Consider the following 16,326-nt stretch of genomic DNA (forward strand, 5'->3'; position numbering starts at 1 on the left):
GAGGAGGTTGTTAATACCTGCCCAGAACTTCTGTGGCTTGTTGTGGTGTTTCTGCTGTAGATGGCAGAAATAGTTTTTTTGTCTAGTAATATGGATTTTTTGTATCATTCCTATATTATCGAAATTTGAGTTGATCTTGTGGGGCTTTAGAGGAGCGCCAGGTATTCCAGGCATTATTTCTTTGGATGATCTTTAGTTTGGTTTCTTTAGTAAGCTAGGAGGCAACTTTTGTTTTAATTCTAATAGAGCGGGCAGGTGCATGGTTGTCAAGGATGGCCAGGAATGTGTTTATTAAAGTGTGTTACTGCCTCATCTAGTGGTAGTTGTTCTAGAATTGACCGACTGCATAATTTAAGTTCTAAGAATTTATTAAGGTTGAAGTTTTTGTTATTTCTTATTGTTTTATAGGTGGGTAGATGTGGACATTCAACTTTATGCATAATAGTATACGTTAAGAAAGGATCACTTAGATCTTCAGGGAGAGTACCTAATTTGTACATGTGGTGGGGGTTATTAATTAGTATCCAGTCTAGGATACTTTCTTTATTGTTAGGCTTGCTGATCCTAGTAGGGGAGGTTATAGTTTGTGTAAGACCATGTAGGTTTACGTGGTTGGTTGGGGTCTCTGCAGTGCAGGTCTTCCAATCTATATTGAGGTCCCCTAGAACAACGGTCTCTTGGGGGTAGGCAATGGATAGCCAGTAGAGGATGTCTTCTAGGGTCCCTGAGTTATTACCTGGGGGAATATAGACACATACTATGTTTATACATTTGATCTGAAGTAGGTAACTTAATTTGATCATCAACTTGTGGGTATCGGATCTGACCTGGATCCGAGCCGGCAGCTTTCCAAGCTAGAGATCCGAGCTCCAAGCTCCTCCCCTTACCCATAATACCCTGCCACCTCCTTCCAATCCCCAGATCTCGTATGCCGCGGCTTTGTCAAGCACAAGTTTCTCAAGCTCCTAGAGTTAGGCGATCTGTGAGTAAAATTTTCTTCAAAATCTTCTTAGTTTTTTTGTGTGTGTGGACAGTTTAGTTTCTTAGTTTAAACCCCTGAGTTTTACTGTTCCCTCATAGTTTAAAGCCTAGTAATTCCCCCCTTCCCCTTAGGTGTTTGTGTGAGGCGCGTGTGTGTTTTTTACTTTAGATATTATGGCCGAGGCCCCTAAGGCCATTTTTTCTAAGTGTACTGAGTGTGGCCATAAGCTTTCCCCAGCGGATGGCCACACTCAGTGCATCTTCTGCCTGGAGGTACCGCACTTGTTATCAGGCTGCCAAATTTGTGCAGCTTTTAACCCCTGGGCCCTGAGGGATAGAAGGAATAAGCTGATTCTGGCGGGTCTTCTACCCGCGGAGTCGGCTTCCTCCTCCTTTCCCTCAGTGGCTACAGCCGTGGCTGCGGCTGATCAGCCTGTTGTTCCCTCTCCCCTGGCTGGGACTCAACCTCCCATTTCTTCCCAGGGAGAGAGGGACCCTGGGAAAGAAAAGAAAGAGAGGAGAGAGAGAGAGGGAGAGGGAGAAAGAGAGAGGGAGGAAGAGAGGCATAGAAGCCACAAGCAGCGGGCCGACTCTGCCCCCTCGGCCCCGCCTGCCAAGCTGCTCTCCTCACCTCAGAAGGTCTCTGGGCCTTCCTCCCCTCGGCTCCATTCTCCACGCTTCTCACCAGAGCTGGAGGAGGAGGCCCAACCATCTTCAAGGTCGTCGCGGAGGCCCTCCCGGCCAGCTTCGGCAGCCTCTCTAGGTCGACCTGTAGTCTCTCCGATGCTGATATGGACTGGATGATGTGTCATTTTCTCCAAACCCAGCTGCAGATGAGAGTGCTGCTGCCTCCCCCCCTGGTGTTCAGCCCCACTTTTTGCCCCGATAGCTCCTTCTCCGATCCACTATCAGGTTTCGGTGCCTTCGGATCCAAGGAGTCTCGGAGTCAGGGAGTCGGCACCGATGGTTATAGCTACCTCGATGCCAGCCATGCCCTCAAGTTTGTCTGATCCCTTTTCGGATCCAAGCTCTCGGGGCTGAGAGCCGTGCGTCTGATCCGGGAAGGCCAGTGTGTTCTCGGCTCCATTTCGGTCGGAGCACACTTCCCTCTCAGATCCAAACGCATCGGCTCCGACGCCAATCCCCGCACCGGATCTGAGGGTGTTAACCACGGAGCCCAGAGAGATTGGTTCACCCTCGGCTTTCAATATGGTGGAGAGGGTTCTCTTGAGAGGTTCAAGACCCCCTGCTCTTTCTTTGGATTCCGCCCCCACTCCCTTGCAGCTAGGCTTGTCTTCCATCATCCAGTCCCAGGGACAGCCTGCATTGATGCCCCAGCCTGTTCCACTGGCAGAACATGACCCTGTTAGTGAGCCCTCCTTGGACAGTCCCACCGAGGAGGACCCTCACAAACATAAGTGTAAGAGGAGGCACTTGGATTCCCCTGAGTCCCTCACGAAGGACACCGATTTGGAGGAAGGGGAAGGTTCCCCCATGTCACCCCCCCGAGGACGTCTCCTTTGGAGACATTATGGAAATGCTTTGCCTAAGGGGGGGTGGTCAGCCCAAAAACCTTCCTCGGGCGAGTCGGTGTTCCTGGAGGTGTTCGAGACAGGCCCATCTACCTCTTGGGTGTCCCCTCCGGCCTATCCCCTGGTTGACCTCATCACTACCAGGGCATGGAAGGAACCAGACACTGTTGAGCCAATCCCCAGGAGGCCAGATAGGATTCTTAGTCCCCCTGTGGACAGGACGGCTTGGAGTAAGGGTTCCCCGGTAGATGCCATGGTGGTGGCGGCAGCCACCAAGAGGGAACTTGCTCAGGATAGTTCCTCGTTCCATCCCCCTGATAAGGAGTCTCGGATAATGGATTGTATCAGGAAGCAGATGCTTGATTCAGCTACCTTTTCCATAAGGGCGCTGAATTATTTGGCCCATGTAATTAGACTTCAGCAGGATCTGGTGAAAGAATATGTTGAGTCTCCCCCTGAGTCCACGTCAGCCGAGGGCAAACGGACTTTCTCGGCTCACATCGCCACTCTGAAATCTGTTTCTAACACATCTATATGGCTACTTTCCCATGCCATGGAAGGGGCCACTAGAGCCAGGGAGTCCGGCATCGCCTTAAGGCGTCATGCCTGGCTCCGGCTTTGTGACTTTGCGGAGCCTTTCAAGGCATCCTTCGCGAATGCACCCTTCCATGGTTCTACTCTGTTTGAGAAGACTATCCGTGGCACATTGGTTCAGAGTGAGAAAGACGGGAAGACGCTGTCTGCCATCGGAGTCCGCTTCTCAGCTCCTCAAAGGTCCTTTTCTAGGAACCAGAGAGGACAAAAGAAGATGTGGTTCCGGAAGTCTCAGCAGTCCCGTTACGCTCTGGACCCTTTGTCCTTCAGAGGCAGAGGGGGACTAGGTGGACACCGACCCAGAGGCAGAAGGGGGCCGAAAGATTTTGGGTCACGGGAACCTTTTTCTGACTGACTCACACAGCAGCCCTGAGGGGTTGCCCGACTGCTGCTGTCTGGAGGCAGTCAGGGGGGCATTTTTCGAAGCACTTGGCCCAATGGGAGTCCATCACATCAGATCGCTGGGTGCTTCGAATAATATCCAGAGGTTACTCTATCCCTTTCATAAATCTGCCTCCTCAGTGAGGCGCTTCCCCAATGTACCACTCAGTCAGAGGGAGGCTGCAGCTTTAGAGGTAAAAAAGCTGCTAGAAAAAAGAGCGATCCAGCACGTCCCCCCAGGACAATCCGGATTAGGCAATTACACCAGGTTCTTTTTGGTGCCAAAGAAAACGGGGGACTTGAGGCCAATCCTCGACCTTTCAACAATAAACCTCTTCATTGCCAAGGAAAAATTCCAGATGGTCACGCTTCAATCCATTCTGCCCCTGCTGCAGGAGAAGGACTGGATATGCTCCATTGACCTCAAGGATGCATACTATCACATTCTCATGGGCAGGCGATCCAGGAGGTTTCTCCACTTCTGGCTAGGGGCCAGTCATTACCAGTTCAGGGTCCTACCCTTTGGTCTCACCACAGCCCCCAGGGTGTTCAACAAGGTCATGGCAGTTGTAGCGGCCCACCTGAGACTTCAGGGAATACAGGTTTTTCCTTACCTAGATGACTGGCTCCTTACCGCCCCCACCAGGCATCTACTCTGCTTAGCCAGGGATTGTTTCCTACTTCTAGCGTCCCATTTGGGGATCACCATAAACTTGAAGAAGTCATCCCTTCAACCAGTTCGAGTCTTGGAGTTCATAGGGGCCAGGATAGACACGCTTTAGACCAAGGCCTTCTTGACATCAGACAGACTTCGCAGTTTGACCTTACATATTTTAACCCTTCTTCAGTCACCTGCCCCATCAGCGGAGTTAGCCCTGAGAGCTTTAGGGTCCATGGCAGCAGCAATCAACCTCACGCCCTTAGCTCGCTTGCACATGAGGATTCTCCAGTGGACTTTGCAGGTTCAATGGTCCATCCTTCACCACCTGTTAGACTTACCAATTCCTCTCAGCAGAGTTTGCAGAAATTCCCTCATGTGGTGGCTCCACTCCCAAGAGCTTCAGGAAGGATGACCATTTGTTATGCCACAACCCCAAGCCACGGTGACCATGGATGCTTCTCACCTTGGGTGGGTGGGGGGGGGCATTACATGGGCAGAACTGTTCAAGGTACGTGGACACAGGCAGATCAATGTTCTGGAGATGAGGGCAGTGCTTCTAGCATTGCAAGCCCTTAATGCCTTTCTCCCTCCTGGGACTATTGTGATTCAGTCAGACATGTCAGTGGTCTGGTACATCAACAAACAGGGGGCACCAGGTCTTACCCTCTTTGTCGAGAGGCCATGAGAGTTTGGGATTGGGCGATATCCACCAACCATTTTCTGTTAGCAACACACATTCCGGGTCGGTCCAACATCCTAGCGGACAAACTGAGTCGAACTATCCTCTCGCCTTACGAGTGGTCTCTGAATTCCTTAGTAGCGAAACAGATCTTCCACAAGTGGGGTCAGCCTTGCTGCGATCTCTTCGCATTGCCTTCCAATGCGAAGTGCAGCGAGTTTTTCACTCTAATTCCCCCTCCGGGGGAAAGCCCCAGGGATGCTCTAGTCCATGCTTGGCCACCCGGTCTTTTGTATGCTTATCCTCCTCTTCCATTGATAAAATTCTTACAAAAAGCTCGTCAGTTGGGGAACAAGATTATCCTCATAGCCCCATTCTGGCCTCGTCAAACCTGGTTCCCGTGCCTGCAGTCTCATCTTATAGCTCCTCTCTGGATCTTGGATCCCATCCCGAATCTAATATCTAATCCTTCTGGATTGAAACCCCCGAATCTGGTCGATCTCAAGCTCTCAGCATGGTTGATCCAGTTCCATTAGTTGCTAGGCCTCCCGGTATCTCATCTGCGGTTAGATCTATCCAGGTAGCGGCGCATAGGCCTTCTACCAGGAAGGTTTACAATAGTAAATGGAAGCGTTTTTTTCTATTTGGGCGTCTCATAGGAATTTGGATCCTTTCACTGCTCCCATCCCAGCAGTGCTCGATTTTCTATCTTATATTTTTCAGCAAGGGGCCAGTTCTTCTACTGTAAAGGTTCAAATGGCTGCCATCTCGCATTTTCACATTGGAGACAATCTCAGTCCCCTCGCTTCCACCAAGATTTGCAAAACCTTTCTGAAAGGTACGTTTCTCTTGAGACCCCCTGTTAGGAACCCCGTCCCTCCATGGGATCTAACCTTGGTCCTTCAGGCTCTAACTGGACCTCCTTTTGAACCTGCAGCTTCTGTTGATTTGAAATTCTTGTTCTGAAAAACTGCCTTTTTGGTAGCCTATTACATCAGCTAAAAGGGTGTTGGAGCTTCAAGCTCTCTGTATTAGAGCCCTGTATCTGGTTTTCCATAAGGACAGGGTCTCTCTCAGGACTAATCCATCTTTCCTACCTAAAGTGGCCTCCGAGACAAACATCAATCAGTCCATTAATCTTCCAGTTTTTTTCCCTAACTATCAAAACAAAGGGGAGTACAAACTTCATTTGTTAGATGTTCATAGACAGTTACATTTTTATTTACACAGAATAGCAGCCTTCCGCAAGTCTGATCAGCTCTTTGTCTCTTTTGCTAAACCCTTCCTGGGTAAGCCTGTGTCAAAGGTGACTCTGGCCAGATGGATTTCGAATTGCATTCTGCTCACATATAAAATATCTGGCCTGCCAGAGCCTACTGGGGTTCACGCTCACTCTACCTGTTCTATGGCTACATCTGCTGCATTCTGGTCGAGAATTCCTTTGGATGACATTTGCTCTGTGGCTACTTGGGCATCCTCTCATACCTTTAGCTCTCACTATAAATTGGATTTAGTGTCTAGAGGAAGGGCGGCTTTTGGCTCTGCAGTGCTCCGGAATATCCTTCCTTGAGGACCTCCCAAGTTTTTTGGTAGCTGGGGACTCTGTCCCACAGGTTGATGATCAAATGAAGTTACCTACTTCAGATGAAGCAGTTATGTACTCACCATAACGTTCCATCTGAGTAAGTAACTTCATTTGTCAGCAACCGACTCCCCCTCCTTCCCTTCTTTTCACTCCATTATAGTTTCTCTTCTCTACATAAATTTCTCCCTTTCTCTCCCCTTCAAATACTTTCAACCCTATCCTTTTCCTAAGATCCCATCCTCTTTCTTTTTCCTTTTATTTCTCTTTGCCTACTCAACTCCACTATACCAATCTCTTCCCCCTCTGCCTGCCAAACATGCCTTCCAAAATACTTCATAATATCTATGTCCCATCATTACTATTTGTATTTCTCATTCCCCTATATTTTGCTACTACCTACTCTCACAAAATACCCTTTTCTCTAACACCTACACAAACTAACCCTTGGACTCACTCACAACCTTCTCTATCCACCCATTACAACAACATATCATCCACTCTTTTTCCCCCCAAAACACTATACCTTTTCCATCCCAAATGCCTCACCGTACCACACACTCCCACTCTGAAAATCCTCCCTCCCTCTAACAGCCTCCTACTTCTTAAACACAAAAGACTAAGAGTTACTACCACTAATGACCACTAATGACCTTGTCTTATGTGGTGATATTCATCCAAACCCTGGCCCCTGCCTCACCACTAACAACTTCTCCCCAATCCCCTTTTCTCCCTCTGGTTCCTCTACCACTTCCTCTCCTAACCCCCTCAAACTTTTCTCTATCAATGCTCAGAGCCTAAATAACAAAATCCACCATCTTCATGCTTGGATTTGCCACAACCAACCTGACATCTTAGCCATCTCTGAAACCTGGCTAAAACCCCACATCACCGACTCTGAAATCTTACCTCCTGGGTTCCAAATCCTCAGAACTGACCGATCAAATAAAAAAGGTGGAGGCTCTGCAATAATTTACTCTAACCTCCTCTCCCTGATCCCTCTACAAATTCCAACTCCTGAATTCAAAAACACTGAACTTACAACCAGTCTCCTTCGACTAAATAAACATAAGAACATCTGCATTATCTCCCTTTATATATCTCCAGGTGACAACATAACAACCTTGGAAAATATTCTTTACTGGGCCTCAACTGAAATCAAATTTGAAACCTACATTCTAGGCGTTAATATTGACTGGAATAAAATCAACTCTCCCTCCCCCTCCCAATTCATCAACCTCTTTAACTTCACCCAAGTAATCCACTCAACCACCCAACCTAACAAAGTAAATCCCCCAGGATCTACCATTGACTGGACCCTTGTGTCTCATCCAAACAAAATAACTCTTTCAGGCACTATCCCTGACACCTTCAGTGACCATCTCCCTACTTTCACACACCGCTCCACTAACTCTACCCAATATCTACACCACTACATTCACACTCGTAATCTTAGCAACTTCAACCCCACTATCTTCTCAAACATTCTTAAACATACCAACTGGCAGACCCTAAACACACTTCCCCTAGACAAAGCTGTAGAACAGTTTAACTCTATCTTCCTAAATACCCTTAACTCCCTAGCTCCTCCACGAAACAAACGAGTCAAATCTAACTCTGCCCCCTGGCTATCCAAAGAAACAAAACAAGTCATGCACCAAAGGGACAAATCTTGGAAACTATACCAGAAAAATAAAATCCCTGCTTCCCTGCTCCAATACACACAACTCCGCAACCTAGCAAAAAAACTAATCTCCCAGGACAAAAAAAACTACTACTTTAAACTACAGTCTAACCATAATAAGAACCCCAAACAGTTCTGGAATTCAGTCAATTCCCTTCTCCATCCTGGATCCAGGAATAACCCCTGCCCAGACCCTAGTAAAACTGACTCAGAACTAAGCTCTCTCTTCAACAAATTCTTTACAGGATCTATAGCCAATCTTACTAAATCCTTCCCTAACAATAATACATCCAACTCTCTTTCCTCTGCTCCCAACATCCCCTCTAACTGTCCTCCCAGCTTCCAGCTGAAACCTGTATCAACTATATTCATAAAAAGACTCTTATCTAAACTAAAGCCATGCTCTAATGCCCCTGATAACATCCCCTCCTCTTTCCTTAAATGTGCTGCCGAAGGTATTGCTCTCCCTATCAGCATATTAATTAACAGATCTCTAAAAGAGTCATATGTCCCTATGCTTTGGAGATCTGCCTACATTCTCCCACTTCATAAAGGAGGCAAAACACAAATATCTCCAACTTCCCCAATTGCCCTACTCTCACCTTTATCAAAAATACTAGAAAAATCGTCCACCACCAACTCATGCCTTTCTTAACCCATAACCACCTCCTAACACCCACCCAACATGGTTTCCGCCCTGGACACAGCACCATTACTGCCTTACTATCCTTCTTAGAAACAGTCAATCAAGCCAGGGATTCTGGGTTACTAGTTTCCACTGTACTGCTAGATCTGTCTAAAGCCTTCGACACCATCTCTCACAAACACCTTCTCTTTCATCTATCAAACCTTCATCTCTCCCCTGACACTCTATCCTGGTTCTCTAGCTACTTATCAGACAGATCCCAAGCTGTCAAATGGAACAACTCTACCTCCTCATTCTTACCTACACCCACTGGCGTTCCCCAGGGGTCCATCCTTGGACCCATGCTTTTCAACATCTTCATAAATAACCTTCACTCTGCCATCCCAGACACAACAGTCATCCAATACGCTGATGATTCTACCTTAGTCTGCACCGCCTACAATATTCCCGAACTACTGACAAAAACCCAAATAGCTTTTTCCACTACAGAGAACTGGATGCACCAAAATCATCTCTCTCTCAACTCTAATAAATCCAAAATTCTTCTCTTCACTCCCTCCAGGGCTTGCACATTTGATAAAACAGCATTCAAAATCATAAGCCAAACCATGACACCCATAGAGGTGGTCCCATCTGCAAAACACCTTGGCATCACAATAGACGAGCACCTCAGATTTGATAGCCACATACAACAAAACATAAAGAAAACCCACCAAAAGCTAGGCATACTCTATAAAAACAACTGCTTTCTCTCCAACTCCGCTAGGCATTCCTTAGCTTTTACCTATCTTCTGCCATCTCTACTATATAGAGCCCCTCTCCTTACTAACCTGTCTTCTTCCATCTCCACCAAACTCGAAATCTGCTATAATAAAATCTCTAAATTTGCTACCAAATCTAAAGCCTCTTCTCATCATTGGCTCTCCCTACAAACTCTGAACTGGCTAGAACTCCCTAACTACCTAGAATACCTCCAACTAACCACTGCTCACAAATTAATATTCTACCCTGATAAATGCCCAGCCCTAGAAAACATCCTTCCACCATACACCCCAAACAGATCTCTAAGATCTGAACACCAAAATTTAATCGCCATCCACAAACCCAATCGCCCTGGTGGCCAACTCCTTCTCTCCTACTCTCTTGGCAGGAAATGGAACTCTCTCCCTTCTACTCTTAGAAAAACATCTAACACTGAAGCCTTCAAAACCCAACTTTTCTCTTACTTGTCCACTAAACATAAGTGTACCTGCTTACATCCTACTTAAATTTAAATAAATTCCCCTTGAATCCCTCTATATCCTTTCTCTCTACTCTATCCTAATTCTCTTTTTTTTCTCTCTTCTCTTTTCTTCTCTCGATCACAGCTTGATCAAACCTTAATCCACTCTCAGTCTATGTACTTTCTCTCTCTCTCTTCTCCTCATATTGTAAATATTGTAAATAGCATGTAACCTTAGACCTTCTTCTCATACAGTTTAACCTGCTACTTGAAGGAAACTACTAAATCTATTATCTACCTTCCTGAATGATGATTTTTGAAGTATACTGTGTGTTTTTGCTTTTTTTTTACTAATCTGTATCAATGTAATGTAATTTCAAATGTATATATTTTATTACTACCTTTTACACCATGTAACTAAGATTGAATTTGCTTTGCTTTTGGAGCTTTTCTCCCCGGGCCTCCACTGAAAATGGGTACGTTCTGGCCCAGTGGACTTCCCCGGTAATCAAACTGGAAATAAATAAATAAATAAATAAATAACCTGGTTCTTTGGTTTCCTGAACACTAGGATGGTTTTTCCAGGTCATTTGTTAATCCTTAGGTTAGGATTCTCCAGGTTGTGGTTTGTCATTGTGAGATTATGTAGATGGGCAAATGCGATCTGAGGATTGGAAGGAGGTGGCAGAGTATTATGGGTAAGGGGGAGGAGCTTGGAGCTTGGAAAGCTGCCGGTTCAGATCCAGGTCGGATCCGATACCCACAGGTTGCTGACAAATGAAGTTACCTACTCAGATGGAACGTTATGGTGAGTACATAACTTCTTTTTTTTTTATTTGTAGTTTGGAAATCATAATTTCTGCTTTGTTAAATAGAGGTGGTTGAAGGCTGTCTAGAGTAACATTTAGGGTGGTTTTATAGAGAACAGCAACCCCTCCCCCTTTCCTGGTAGTACACTCTAGCCTGAATATATTATACCCTGTAGGTAGAATTTCATTATCTGGCGTAGTTGGTTTTAACCATGTTTCGGTGAGACAAAGTATGTCGGAAGAGTAGGTTGCCAGGAGGGCATGGAGGTTGTGGACCTTATTGTTGATGCTTCTGATGTTTAAGTGGCAGATCAGTAGTGAGTTGGGGGGGTCTATTTAGGCTTTGTGTTATGTTTGGGCTGTTATGATTAGAGTTAGTGTTGTCTGGGGATGGGTGCCCAGGCTTGGGGTGGATATCCCCATCAATTGTAAGGTTGTGGGGCAAACTAGCTATGAGCTTTAGAAATTTATTTAAGCATTGTTGGATGTTTACAATATTTGTTCTTTTTATTTTGTTTCACTCGCACTGAGCTATAAAGGTGTTTTAAATAAGGTTTAAAAAATTAATAATTTAGGCAACAAATGGTGATGCAGCTGTTCAGGAGCCTTGGTGCCTTTTTGTTGTTGGAGGATGCATGAGGCGCACTCTGTTTACCAGTCCAGGGCTGACTAGTCTGTCATGAGCACATAGTTTATATGCTTTTTTGTAGTGTGAAGCAAGGCCTGAATTTGTTTCTTACAACCCATAAAGTTGAGGCCTCTCCCCTGCTGAGGTTCATGAGTGGGCTTTTTCTGCCCTTTTTGCCTTTTATGCACAATTTGAAAGAGAAAAATAGGACTGAATTCACTAAATAATGACATCCATTTAAGTTTCAATCTTCCTAAATAATGACTGCCATTTAAGATTCAGTCTTCCTATCTTTCAGGAAATGCATGGTAACAGAAAACCTTTTATTCAAGCAACTTTCTAAGATTATACAAGCAATATTTAAAATGTGTCCCTGGTTTGGAGCCTTTGCCCCCCCCCCAATACATTTTCACTTTTTCCAGATTTCTTGTGCTACAAAGTTGAGATATATGGTTGAGTGTCAAGTGCATTTTACAAGAAAGATGTTCATCAAAAACATTTTAGAAGTTTTTTTTATCCAGTTCAGTTATATGTTTGATTATCCAAACTACCCTAGGTCCCAATTAGATTAGATAATTGAATCTCTACTGTGTTAGGAAGCCCATGTGTCTGGGGAAATGACATGTTTTCTACACAACTATGACCAACTCAAAGTGACTTTCTTGAAAGGAAGTACAGTAAGAACCTGATAAAAGACATACTTGGTCCCATTACTAGGAACCAAGTAAAACGAGAAAACTTCGGGTCCAAAACCTGAGAACTGTAGCAAGAAAACTGAACCTTCTTGGCAAAACTTGAAAAGTTCCATTTAAACTACTAAAGTAGTTCGCTGCTAAATGTGAAGAGTGATTGTTCAAGCAAAAATAGCGTGGAGCAAATCCAACACTTTAATTCAACAAAAGGCAAGAAACAAAAAATAATCACAAGCGCTTTCGCCCGGTCTTACCGGGCTTTTTCTCGTTTTACTTGGTTCCTGGTTTGTTTTTTCTAGTTCTCTTGATTGGTTGGTCCCATTACTACCCGAAACAGAACAAAACTGCTGTATTTAATATGGTATGAAGAAAATAAATGAATCAAATTAACTCACAAAATGACGCTCACAAAGAGAAATATATATATAAAAAAGCATAATTCTTACATTCTCAAGGAACTGTCTGAAAATAAATGTACCATGCATGAAAACTGGAGCATCACTCATGGAAACCAGTCTATTAATAGGATACATATCCCTGAGCTTCTGTTCTATTGTAAAGGGCAAAATATTAGTAGTTGGGTAGAAGGCCATGCTTTGTCCACCATGGACACAAATAATGACAACTTTCTTGGCATGGCCCCAGGATATAGATACTGTGACTTTTGCAAGAAGAAAAAAAAACAGCATTTATTGTCCTACGTCAAAAAAGAAATGATATAGCACAGAGAGAGAGATGACTGAAATAGTAAGCTTGTTGTTTGCAGGACCGACTCCACAGCATTCTACATATGCAGGACTATCATTGCCTTGAAGGTAAAAGTCACTCAACACTTCTCAGGCATCTGACTAAAAGATCTTAATAACCCATTAGCCAGACATGCTGTAAGCTGCAGAGACTTTGAGAAATTTGTGTTCCACGTAGTGGATAAACTAAGAGCTGGCCCACAAGAAGGCAGCACAGTAGCTATATCTGAGAAAAATAAACTAGTGGCATATTCACCTAAAAGTTTATTGGCATCCAGGACTAAAGACTAACTACTTCATCAAATCTGTACTTGAACTTTAAAAAGGGACCATTAGCTTTTAACAATGAAATGCATTTTTTTTCATGGTCCTTCACTGCTGGGATAATGTATTTTTAACTGGTATTATATTCATGTAGATTGACTACTACGGGACCATGATGAAAATATTAGGTAAGTTAACATCACTGGCTTAGAAGCACTTTGTTGATTTATATGTAACACTGTCTTTTGAAAAAGCAATATCTCAGTCTGCTCTCCAACTTATTTGTTAATATTAGTATTCTTAATAATCATATATTTTAAATGTTCCTTCAGTAATTTATATGAAGATTTAACAGTGGTTTAGAAATATTTGTTCAGTGTTGCTAAATCCATTGCTTTGTGTTCTTCTGGTCTCAACATCAAGTTTGTCATGTACACACACATATCATTTAATGGAGTCAACTATATGAATGCTCTTAATGTTATTATACTGTTTTTCATTGATCTGATGAAGCCCCACCTACATATTGGTAGATAAGCAAAACCACTTTAGACTCCTGAATTTTTATTTTACTTATTTGCATCAGTTTGAATAAATGTAAACTGATTATTTTTCTCAAGACTAAATATACATTTTCCTTTACATCAGCATAGTCACCCACCCAGACTCTTACCTCTAAATTTGTGTAGTAAACCTACCAAAGGTCAGGTTATGTGCCCTGAAGATGAGGTGCCTTCCTTTACTTAATAGATTTACCACTTTATATAATTTAGCCCTGGCTTCACACATTTACATTAAGTATCTTTTCAACACAGATTAAAACATTTGAAATTGTGCTTCCACCACAGGATGAACTAGTGTCAGTTTTACAAGTTGCAACACCTGTACTGTTTTAGCACATTCAACTGTTGGCAGTGGACATATCTTCATATTATATCTAATTCTTAATACTGTAATAATCTATAAATTAATCTATACTTGTCCCAGTTATAATCAGATTAATGTATTGTTTGTTCTCCATGATCAAGCAGCTTCATTATACTGTCATGGATTAGACGCCTACACAATCAGATTGTTTCCCCTTATTTACACAAGTCTGCAAAGGATTTATGCAACAGGCACTGGTACAACATACACTTACTACAGACTCACTGATTCCCATAGGGAAAACAACTCTTACCTCCATGATAGGGACTTAAACCTCATCTGCAACATAAGTAAGTCGTGTTAGAGAGACATATATGTACTACAGAGACTACCTCCTCTCTGGGGCTGGTTTCCCATACATGTTGAGCAGAGTTCCTCCCTGCACTTATTCAAGTTCAGCTTGTATCAGTGGATGGGAAGTCATAAATTTACCCCGAGCCTGCCACCTATGTCCATATTAGAAAAGAGGACGCTTGTACAGTGCTTAATCACTCATACCCAATCTATACCCCCTATAAAATGAGTGGAATCTAAGCTTAGAAAAGCCTAGTAATCACCTATGAACCTATAAGGTAGGTGCACTCAATCACTATAACAGCTAAGTAGTTCCTGTCATGGTCCTGACTACTTGTAATTATGATTACAACAAAAACATACTTAAAGGTTATAACTTGATTGGTTGTCATGTATTTGTTAGTACTTGTTGCCCATCTGGATCTAGCCCATTTAGAATTTGTAGCTACATTGTAAACAATGTGTCCTTTAAATGTGCTATGACTGATGCCACCATGAATGTTTTTCTGTCAATCAATTTCATTAATTTGATATTCATTATCTATAATGCTGCTTACAGTATAATCTGTGACTAATTTTATCTCTGGTCTTCTTGAATATACATATATAATTTTTTGTATTAAGTGTAATTTTATAGGTATGTAGTTTTGTTTTTATGATTTTGTACTATTATTGGGCAATGCTATTGTGTGTGGAGCTTTTCTGCCTGGGTCTCCAAAGAAAATGGGCTCCATGGCCCAGTCAGACACTACCCAGTTAACAAATGTAAATAAATAAATAAAATAAAAACATTTTAAATATTGCAAGTCACATTAACTTTTTGTATCACAGAGAAGATGTACTAACGGATGTGCATAGCCAGTGACAATAAGTATATAAAGTTTGTATTGGTTACACACTAGGAATACAATACTTAAGCTGTAACCTATTAGCTACTAATAAGAGTAGATATGAAGAACAGGTATGAAAGATTAGCCCTATTTTACTTTTGCTTTGCCAACCGACCTATAGCATACATTTATGACCTCAGCTCAAGTGACAATTAACTGTACAATAAGGTGCACAAATACTACAGGTCATGTAAACTAGAGTTAGATCTGGTGAAGCTCTATTAAGGATGAAAGTGCTCATCTCTTTAACATCTTTTATTTTTCAATAAAAAAATATTGATTTCTAAGCATGTTGTAAGTGCCTGACTACTTTGAATTTTCAACTGAGATTGGCTACAGTTCATGGATCTTTTTTCCTGATTTTTAAGGCGTTTCAGCCAGCAACTTCATTGCTCAAGAAATACCATTTTCCTCTGGCTTAATTTTTATAGCTATAATAACTCAATACTATACAAATAAATAAGTCTCATCAAATGTAAAATCTAGTCAGTTTATTGGTAGGTGGATAGACTGAAAAAAGCTCAACATTATGAACACACACACAATTATTGTGGTCCTTTCTCTGTCACTTACAACGATGACTGGTTAGTTATGAGATATCAGTATTCAAGTAGTTTAACTTTTTATGGTAGTCATTTTACGCCTGCCCAGCAGTGGGACTTTATTTAGAAAGGAACTGCTTACAGATTGTTTTACATGTCAGTACATAATAAAAATATTAAATACACAATATTTTAACATATTATGTTTGTAACATATTATCTTGAAATGTTGTTTTGACAATCCAGCTGAGGTTTCATTAAAAAACATCGATGTGCACTGACAGACACACACATACATGGGAGTACAAGAAATTATCTTAACAGCATAAGATAGGCAGCAAACTTATCTACAGAAATGATATCTAAACTCAAAAACATCTAAAATATTGGCAAAATCCAAACATATACAAAAACAATGTTTTTCAAGGGAGGGGAAGCCCCCACCCACCCTATGCACTCTCTGCTATTATATATACCAACTCCGAGGTCACACAAGAGTAGAGAGAGCATAAACCCTTCCCTACTATAACTTCAATTTTGTCAATATTTTACGCTTAGATTTTTTGAGTACA

The sequence above is a fragment of the Protopterus annectens genome, chromosome 13.part0 (genome assembly GCF_019279795.1).
Source record: "Protopterus annectens isolate FY-2018-M chromosome 13.part0, PAN1.0, whole genome shotgun sequence".
Classification (NCBI taxonomy): Eukaryota; Metazoa; Chordata; order Ceratodontiformes; family Protopteridae; genus Protopterus; species Protopterus annectens.